This window comes from Bos javanicus, chromosome 27, assembly GCF_032452875.1.
Source record: "Bos javanicus breed banteng chromosome 27, ARS-OSU_banteng_1.0, whole genome shotgun sequence".
In the NCBI taxonomy this organism is placed as follows: domain Eukaryota; kingdom Metazoa; phylum Chordata; class Mammalia; order Artiodactyla; family Bovidae; genus Bos; species Bos javanicus.
The window spans coordinates 6,975,358-6,985,895 of NC_083894.1; the positions used below are offsets into that span (position 1 = coordinate 6,975,358).

The 10,538-nt window shown below is 44.8% G+C and overlaps 1 long non-coding RNA gene across 1 annotated transcript; it reads left to right on the top strand.

The window, feature by feature from the left end:
- The first annotated feature begins 1,339 nt into the window (after nucleotides 1-1,339).
- On the top strand, nucleotides 1,340-8,139 carry LOC133239824 (uncharacterized). The gene is made up of 2 exons (XR_009733992.1): nucleotides 1,340-3,826; nucleotides 7,466-8,139. It is a non-coding gene; the product is annotated as an uncharacterized LOC133239824 (long non-coding RNA).
- The last annotated feature ends 2,399 nt before the right edge of the window (nucleotides 8,140-10,538 follow it).

The following is a 10,538-nucleotide window of genomic DNA, read 5'->3' on the forward strand; positions in this document are numbered from 1 at the left end:
AGGCAGAGGGGTTCAGGTCTGGTGTCACTCCAAAACTAAGAAAGGGGCTGGGCCTCAGCACCGTTGGTCCCAACTGTGAGAAGGACACTGGGTTTCTGACAATTGACATGTTTGTATTGCAGGAAAGAGGAGCAGCAGAGGAAGCTCCTGCAGCGATTTCCCAGGAGGCCCTGCAGTCGGCAGCCACAGAGCTGGAATGAGGAGCCAGAGCCCAGCCTCTGCCTGAGGGTCAGTCTCTGCTGGGCCCACTCTTTAATCCGCTGGTCTCAGTCCTGTCTGTGGTAGGAAACGGTCATGTTCTTTCCTGACCAAAGTCATCATTTATTTTTCAGATGCCATTTTTCACGGTGCCTTTGATTTTGCATTCTTACTCACATGTCTGGCGAGAAGCTGGCAGGGACATGGGAGTGATTTTATCAGCAGCTTCTATAGTTGAATCCTTTAAATTAGACCAGGAATCTGTAAATTGTGATTCGTCCTCCAAAACTGGACATGAAAACTCATTTCGCCATCAAGGCACTGCAAATCACCAATCTGTGTACAGTCTCGAGAAGAAGGTCTACCAAAAGCTTGCTTCCCCTTACTTAACAAGAGACATTATTAGAACATTTCCATTTGCCATTATCAAGGTCACATGAGCACCCTGATGTTGAGGATCTTATCATGTAAAATTAATGCCTGTGAGGTGTTTTACTGGATGGAGAGAAGATTCTCACACCTGGCCTCTCTGTGTGTGGTCTTCTCTTACAGCACCCAAACATGCCCGTGCTTATCCACACATCCAAGAGGAAATCCTTCCAGGATCCAGATCACCCAAGAGGGTCACCCACGAGGAGAGATGATGTGAAATCCAGCCTCCCCGCATTGCCTCTCATCGGCAGGAATTTGGCCCCGGCCTCCAAGGGCCGCATCGAGGCTCCAGGCAAGAGATGTGCGCAGACCCCCAGCCTGACATGTGTGAACCCCCCAAAGAAACCTAGACTCAGCCCCGTCCAGACCCCCCAGCAGAGCACTTCGACAGCAGATCTGGGGGCCTTCCTGAATCTGCCTCCTCCACCCAGCACAGCTGGACGTGGACCGAGAGTGGCTGCCCCGGTATCCAGGGAGACACCTGTCCAGGGGCAGCGCTTTGACCTCCAGCCTCCAGCAGACAGATCTCCCTCCAGGAGCGTGGGTGCAGTCTCTGCAGCCCACCCCCCGCCCATCATCCTCGTCCCAGCCAAGCCTCTGAGGATGCTATTCCTGAGAGACAGCGAAGGCTGCTGGAGCTGCGGGTACATGGCACCCCCACCTCTGCGGCCTGCAGACGGCCAGCCCCTCCTGCTCAGAGGCCGTCCGTCGATCAGGAGCCTGAGGGACACGCTGTCCCCAGGCCCTGGAGCATCCTCTACGATGACCTCCAGATGTCTTCTTCCTCCGAAGAGAGTGACTGGGACGAAGACACCAGTGGCAACTGAGACTCATCCTCCAGGGCCCGGTGCCCTGACGTGACTGTGACTCTGGCGGGTGAGCTGGATGTTAGAGGGAGCAGCTGTTCCCGGTGAAGCAGGACTCCCCACCCTGTTGGGTGAGACAGCAGTGGGACTGGACCACCCTGGGGACACACAGCTGCACACACTGCCCTGTCTCCTCATGGAATCTGAGTCTGTCCCGTGGCACTCATCCAACCGAATGTCAAGCTGTCAACCTAAATCTATTATCAGTAATTGAGGAAAATATAGCAGTGACTTTTAACTATTGTGTAGATAGGAAGTGATGGTAAGTATCGGTAGTTGATGATGGTAGTGTCTGTGTTGGATGGTAGTATCTGTATCTGAACATTTGGAACCTGCCTAAAGAGCCTGACTCTGCTCTGCAGAAGGTCAGCCATGCCCTGTCCTGAGAGAAGTCTAGTGGACTGTTTGGAGTCTTGCACTATAAATCACAGTGGGGAAAATTCCCATGGCTGTGCTTATCAAATGTCATTAAATGTTACTACAAAGCTTTGTTTTAGAAAATTTATTTCTGAATTTTCAGAATAAAAAAGAAAAATTACACAGTCACCTCAAGAGATGTATAAAGATCATTTGGTCACATTCAACATCCTGGTCAGGCAGGCCCTGCACCCAGCCCCTGCAGGGCATTCCTTCTGCCCTAAGTCAAATCAGCAATAGGTCAAGATCCATTTCATATGCATATATAATTACATACTGTTGAATGTAATATGCTAATAGTTTATTAAGATCTTTTGTATTTATGCTCATCAGGAAATTTTTGATTTTGTTATTATGTATCGTTTGATTTTGTTATCATGGAATGCTAGGCTTAATCGCTCAGTTATGTGTAACTCTTCTGGACCCCATGGACTGCAGTCTGCCAGGCTCCTCTGTCCATGGGGATTCTTCAGGCAAGCATCCTGGAGTGGGTTGTCATGCCCTCCTCCAGGGGATCTTCCCAACCCAGGGATTGAACCCAGGTCTCCTGCACTGCAGGCAAATTCTTTACAGACTGAGCCACTAGGGAAGCCCTATTATGTCATCCTGGTATGAAAAACTAGTTGGAATCAGTTGCCGCCTTGCTTTTGAATGATACTTTTGGTAGGATTGATATAGTGTCTCCCACAAATTTTATAAAGTTTACCAGTGAAAAAGTTTGAATTTTAATAAAGTTTTACCATAGAAAACATTTTGTGTGTGGTTTTTATCTCTAAGCCTTGACAATCATCTTAATACTATTTTGACTTAAGATAGATCTTGTAATGGAGGGTGAAGAGGAAATTGGGAGGACTTTATGAAAAACACAGAATCAGGGCCTCCCAGATCCCCAGGGCCACTTATGTACATTAACAATGCCCCCGTGTCAGTCCCCTGTTTGGAGAATGTGGTCAGCCTGTGGAGTGCCTACAGCCACAGGAAGCCCCAGAATCAGCTCAGCCCTCATCCTAAGGTGCCCTGCGCCAGCTTTTCCTCCAGAACCCTGGGAGTCCAGACAGCAGGCTTCTGAGTATCTCAGCAGGGGGCTACAGGCAAGTGTCAGGGACTGTTGCTCCTGGACCAAGAAGGGCCAGCAGAGGGCAGCACAAGTGGTTCAAGAACTCCCTGACCAACCAGGCACTTATCTACCCTCGCTCAGGCTGAGGGTCACCACCCCCTTGTCTCTCAGTGCAGTGAGCGAAAGTTGCTCAGTTGTGTCCAACTCTTTGCGACCCCATGGACTGTATAGTCTGTGGAATTCTCCAACCCAGAATATTGGAGTGGGAGGCCTTTCCCTTCTCCAGGGGATCATCCCAACCCAGGGATGGAACCCAGGTCTCCCTCATTGCAGACAGATTCTTTACCTGCTGAGTCACAAGGGATGCACTGAGGCATGGATAATGTAATTTTTAAGTACTTATTTTTCTAGGGTATCTTTGGGTTGCAATAGTACATGCTTTATTTGTATAAAAATAGATTTCAACTCTGGCAAGCCATAAAACTGACCACCACCAAGAACTGGGTTTTTCTTTTACTGCCCTGTGGGCCTCTTTTACTGCTACCCTCGGAAACCTGCTACTCTGTTCTGTGAATGTGTGTTTATTCTTGTGTTGTTTGCTATCTCTTAATAATCCTTTGTACTTATTCCCTCTTTTTCTTTGTATTTAGTGTTCCATATATGAGTTAATTTATAAGGTATTTCTCTTTTCAGAAAGTGTCTTCAAGATGGGATTAATACAACCTCGTCAAGGTCAGGTGATGTGGGAGCAGACTCAAAGGCAGCAGGAAAGGGAAATGACCCCTCTGACCCTCCTTAGCCACTTTCAAAGGTGCACAGAGTGTCCTTCACCCACATTCTGAGCCTTTACTGACAGGTAAGAGGTATGCGGCTGGGATTAAGGCTGATTTAAATTTGATGGTGTGTGTCCATCAGAGAAATGGGACAGTAGACAAAAGAGGTACCCATGTGGTCTAGGCGATGGGGTATGGATACTTTAATGTTTACAGTTCATGATTTTTGTAGGGTGATTTTCTTGAAGAGATGTCTAGTCTTTCCCATTCTGTTGTTTTCCTCTCTTTCTTTGCACTGATAGATGAGGAAGGCTTTCTTATCTCTCCTTGCTATTCTCTGGAACTCTGCATTCAGATGCTTATATCTTTCCTTTTCTCCTTTGCTTTTGGCTTCTCTTCTTTTCACAGATATTTGGAAGGCCTCCTCCTACAGCCATTTTTTTGCATTTCTTTTCCATGGGGATGGTCTTGATCCCTGTCTCCTGTACAATGTCATGAACCTCCATCCATAGTTCCTCAGGCACTCTGCCTGTCAGATCTAGTCCCTTAAATCTATTTCTCCCTTCCACTGTATAATCATAAGGGATTTGATTGAGGTCATACCTGAGTGGTCTAGTGGTTTTCCCCACTTTCTTCACTTTAAGTCTGAATTTGGCAAGAAGGAGTTCATGATCTGAGCCACAGTCAGCTCCCCTTTTTGTTTTTGCTGACTGTAAAGAGTGTCTCCATCTTTGGCTGCAAAGAATAGAATCAGTCTTATTTTGGTGTTGACCATCTGGTGATGTCTATGTGTAGAGTCTTCTCTTGTGTTGTTGGAAGAGGGTGTCTGCTATGACCAGTGCGTTCTCTTGGCAAAACTCCATCAGCCTTTGCCCTGCTTCATTCCATACACCAAGTCCAAATTTGCCTGTTACTTCAGGTGTTTGTTGACTTCCTACTTTTGGATTACAGTCCCCTATAATTAAAAGGACATGTTTTTTGGGTGTTAGTTCTAAAAGGTCTTGTAGGTCTTCATAGAACCATTCAACTTCACCTTCCTCAACCTTACTGGTTGGGGCATAGGCTTGGATTACCACGATATTGAATGGTTTGCCTTGGAAACGAACAGAGATCATGCTGTCGTTTTTGATATTGCATCCAAGTACTGCATTTCAGACTCTTTTGTTGACCATGGTGGCGACTCCATTTCTTCTAAGGGATTCCTGCCAACAGTAGTAGATATAATGGTCATCTGAGTTAAATTCACCCATTCCAGTGCATTTTAGTTCGCTGATTCCTAGAATGTCAATGTTCACTCTTGCCATCTCCTGTTTGACCACTTCCTATTTGCCTTGATTCATGGACCTGACATTCCAGGTTCCTATTCAATATTGCTCTTTACAGCATCGGAGCTTGCTTCTATCACTGGTAACATCCACAACTGGGTATTTTTTTGCTTTGGCTCCATCCTTTCCCTCTTTCTGGAGTTATTTCTCCAAGGATCTCCAGGAGCATATTGGGCACCTACCAGCCTGGGGAGTTCCCCTTTCAGTATCCTATCATTTTGCCTTTTCACGCTGTTCATGAGGTTCTCAAGTCAAGAATACTGAAGTGGTTTGCCATTCCCTTCTACAGTGGACCACATTCTGTCAGACCTCTCCACCATGACCCTCCCGTCTTAGGCAGCCGCACATGGCATGCTTAGTTTCATTGACTTAGACGAGGTGTGGTCCATGTGATCAGATTGGCTAGTTCTCTGTGATTGTGGTTTCCATATTTCTGCCTCTGATGCCCTTTTGCAACACCTACCGTCTTCCTTGGGTTTCTCTTACCTTGCACGAGGGGTATGTCTTCACAGCTGCTCCAGAAAGTGCAGCCGCTGCTCCTTACCTTGGACGAGGGCTATCTCATCATGGCTGCCCCTCCTGACCTTGAAGATGGAGTAGCTCCTCTCAGCCCTCCTGCACCCGCGCATCTGCCAGTCCTTGAATGTAGGGAAGCTCCTGTCAGCCACCGATGGTGTGATCACTCACGTAGAGCCAGACATCTTGGAATGTGAAGTCAAGTGGACCTTAGAAAGCATCACTACGAACAAAGGTAGTGAAGGTAATGGAATTCCAGTTGAGCTATTTCAAATCCTGAAAGATGATGCTGTGAAAGTGCTGCACTCAATATGCCAGCAATTTGGAAAACTCAGCAGTGGGCACAGGACTGCAAAAGGTCAGTTTTCATTCCAATCCCAAAGAAAGGCAATGCCAAAGAATGCTTAAACTAATGCACAATTGCACTAATCTCACATGCTAGTAAAGTAATGCTCAAAAATCTCCAAACAGCAATACATGAACCGTGAACTTATAGTTGTTCAAGCTGGTTTTAGAAAAGGCAGAGGAACCTGAGACCAAATTGCCAACATCTGCTGAATCATAGCAAAAGCAAGAGAGTTCCAGAAAAACATATATTTTGGCTTTATTGACTATGCCAAAGCCTTTGACTGTGTGGATCACAATAAACTGTGGAAAACCCTTCAAGAGATGGGAATACCAGACGACCTTACCTGCCTCTTGAGAAATTTGTATGCAGATCAGGAGTTAGAACTGGACACAGAACAACAGACTGTGTTTCCAAATAGGAAAAGCAGTACATCAAGGCTGTATATTGTCATGCTGCTTATTTAACTTATATGCAGAGTACATCATGAGAAATGCTGGGCTGGAAGAAGCACAAGCTGGAATCAAGATTGCCAGGAGAAATATTAATAACCTCAGATATGCAGATGACACCATCCTTGTGGCAGAAAGTGAAGAACTAAAAAGCCTCTTGATGAAAGTGAAAGAGGAGAGTGAAAAAGTTGGCTTAAACCTCAACATTCAGAAAACGAAGATCATGGCATCTGGTCCTATCACTTCATGGCAAATAGATGGGGAAATAGTGGAAACAGTGTCAGACTTTACTTTTGGGGGGCTTCCAAATCACTGTAGATAGTGACTGCAGCCATGAAATTAAAAGACACTTACTCCTTGGAAGAAAAGTTATGACCAACCTAGATTGCATATTGAAAAGCAGAGACATTACTTTGCCAACAAAGGTCCGTCTAGTCAAGGCTATGGTTTTTCCAGTGGTCATGTATGGACTGTGAAGAAAGCTGAGCACCGAAGAATTGATGATTTTGAACTGTGATGTTGGATAAGACTCTTGAGAGTCCCTTGGACTGCAAGGAGATCCAACCAGTCCATTCTGAAGGGTATCAGCCCTGGGATTTCTTTGGAAGGAATGATGCTAAAGTTGAAACTCCAATACTTTGGCCACCTCATGGGAAGGGTTGACTCCTTGGAAAAGACTCTAATTATGGGAGGCATTGAGGTCAGGAGGAGAAGGGGATGACAGAGGATGAGATGGCTGGATGGCATCACTGACTCAATGGACGTGAGTCTGAGTTAACTCCGGGAGTTGGTGATGGACAGGGAGGCCTGGCGTGCTGTGATTTATGGGGCCGCAAAGAGTCGGACACAACTGAGCGACTGAAAAACTGAACTGAACTGATAATGAGTGATGTTGAGCATCTTTTAATGTGTTTGTTAGACATCTGTATGTCTTCTTTGGAGAAATGTCTATTTAGTTCTTTGGCCCATTTTTTTATTGGGTCATTCATTTTTCTGGAATTGAGCAGCAGATTTGCTTGTGTATTTTTGGTATTAGTTGTTTGTCAATTGCTTCATTTGCTATTATTTTCTTCCATTCTGAAGGCTGTCTTCAGATGAAGCAACTTGACCTTCCCTACTCTAGGCTCCAAAGTCATCCTCCATATCAACCGACCAGTTGCATCTGCCACTTACCCGATCTTGTCTGGATAAGACACACAAGTAAGAGGAAGAGAAGGGACAGTAGCCTCATGATGGGACAGGAGTTTTCGGAATTCCAAGTAGAACCTGTGTCTGGTGGCACACCTGAATCAGGGCAGGCAATCTGGGAGAGAGTTTAAAAACTTCAGCTGGAAAAAAGTGTTTGTATTCCAACCAGAGATGTTCATCTGGGCCTGGGCCTAATTTGAGGATGTTTCATCTATGGACACATGGTCCAAGTGTTTGCCTGTTGTAAAGGAAGAGGTTTGCAGGAAGTCAGGGTTACCACATTGATTCTCACTTCTGCTTATGGATCTGAGGTTTGGTGCATTTTTTGGAGAAAAATCATGAAACATTGATTTCTGTTATAAAATTATTCATTTCTTTTTTTCAACTTTATTTCATGTCTCTGCATCTGTCCCTTTCTCTTTTCAGAATAAACACCTTCAATCCATGGATCGCTAAGAGCTGGACACAACTGATTGACTGAACAACAACAACCCAACACACATACACCTTTCACAATCGAAAAATGAGAAGGAATTTTGGAAATTAAAATGATCTTTTTTCACTCTCAACATTTTTTTTTTTTTTTGCTACCATTTACACAGAGAATTGATCCAACCTAAGCAAACTATTGCACAGACCACAAGCAGGTGAGGCTTCATGGGCTAGAGTATTTCTTAATACAGGTAATTCATGAATGTATTCTTGAGTGCAAAGCACCAAAGGATACCAGATAAGGGGCTTCGCAGGTGGGCCTAGTGACAAAGAGCCCATCTGCCAATGCAGGAGATGCAGTTTTGATCCATGGGTCGGGAAGATCCCCTGGAGAAGGGAATGGCAACCCATTCTGGTATGCTTGCCTGGAGAATCCCATGGACATAGGAGCCTGGTGAGCAACAGTCCATGGGGTCACAAACAGGGGGCCACAACTGAGTTACTAAACAACTGGACCTGCTTGGTTAATGAATTCTGAGGGGAACTGACGTTTCCCTTCAGGGCTGGGGCCCTTAATCGACAGCACGAGATTCCTGAGAGTGCTTTGTTCAACAGAGGACCAGCAGCACCCACGGTAGTGGCTGCTCCTCGGGGGTGGGGGGTCTGATCAAAGGACCCAGTTCCTCCCGGGTTGGCATCATTTAAGCGGGAATTAACTTTGGCTCTTTGAAGATGCTAAAATCTGGAGGCAATGTCACCACAGCACAGCCTGGAGCATGCTGTCACCTGAGGAGGGCTGCAGGGAAAATACAGGACACCCAGTTTAGCTTGGATTGCAGGTGAGCAACACATAACCTTGTAGGATAGGTATGTCCTGAGTGATTCACAGATCACACTTGAGCTAAAGTATTTGTTGATTTTATGTAATTCAGTAGACACATTAGTTTTCTGGGATTTTTGAATATTTAATAAATCAAGGTCTTTGGAGTCAAACCCACTTGGGCTTGAGTTCAAATGCTCCCTACATTCAATCTGCACTCCTTTGAACAAACTACTTCATTTCTTAATCCCATCTTGTAAAATGGCTTACCCCTATATATTGCTATGAGGGATATATTTGGGATAAGACATCAAGTTTCATTGTTTTAGTTAAGGAGGAAGTTCAGTTCAGTTCAGTTCAGGCGCTCAGTGGTGTCTGACTCTTTGTGACCCCATGAATCATAGCAGGCCAGCCCTCCTTGTCCATCACCAACTCCCAGAGTTCACTCAAACTCAGGTCCATCGAGTCAGTGATGTCATCCAGCCATCTCATCCTCTCTCATCCCCTTCTCCTCCTGCCCCCAATCTGTCCAAGCTCAAGGTCTTTTCCTTTTTTTTTTTTTAATTTAATTTAATTTTATTTTTTTTCTAATTTTATTTTATTTTTAAACTTTACATAATTGTATTAGTTTTGCCAAATATCAAAATGAATCCGCCACAGGTATATATGTGTTCACCATCCTGAACCCTCCTCCATTTTCCCTCCCCATATCATCCCTCAGGGTCGTCCCAGTGCACCAGCCCCAAACATCCAGTATCGTGCATCGAACCTGGACTGGTGACTCGTTTCATATATAATATTATACATGTTTCAATGCCATTCTCCTAAATCATCCCACCCTCTCCCTCTCCCACGGAGTCCAAAAGACTGTTCTATACATCAGTGTCTCTTTTGCTGTCTCGTATACAGGGTTATTGTTACCATCTTTCTAAATCCCATATATATGCGTTAGTATACTGTATTGGTGTTTTTCTTTCTGCCTTACTTCACTCTGTATAGTAGGCTCCAGTTTCATCCACCTCATTAGAACTGATTCAAATGTATTCTTTTTAATGGCTGAGTAATACCCCATTGTGTACATGTACCACAGCTTTCTTATCCATTCATCTGCTGATGGACATCTAGGTTGCTTCCGTGTACTGGCTACTATAAACAGTGCTGCGATGAACATTGGGGTACACGTGTCTTTCAATTCTGGTTTCCTCAGTGTGCATGCCCAGCAGTGGAATTGCTGGATCATAAGGCAGTTCTATTTCCAGTTTTTTAAGGAACCTCCACACTGTTCTCCATAGTGGCTGTACTAGTTTGCATTCCCACCAACAGTGTAAGAGGGTTCCCTTTTCTCCACACCCTCTCCAGCATTTATTGCTTGTAGATTTTTGGATCGCAGGCATTGTGACTGGTGTGAAATGGTACCTCATAGTGGTTTTGATTTGCATTTCTCTGATAATGAGTGATGTTGAGCATCTTTTCATGTGTTTGTTAGCCATCTGTATGTCTTCTTTGGAGAAATGTCTATTTAGTTCTTTGGCCCATTTTTTAAATTGGGTCATTTATTTTTCTGGAATTGAGCTGTAGGAGTTGCTTGTATATTTTTGAGATTAGTTGTTTGTCAGTTGCTCCATTTGCTATTATTTTCTCCCATTCTGAAGGCTGTCTTTTCACCTTGCTTATAGTTTCCTTTGTTGTGCAGAAGCTTTTAAGTTTAATTAGGTC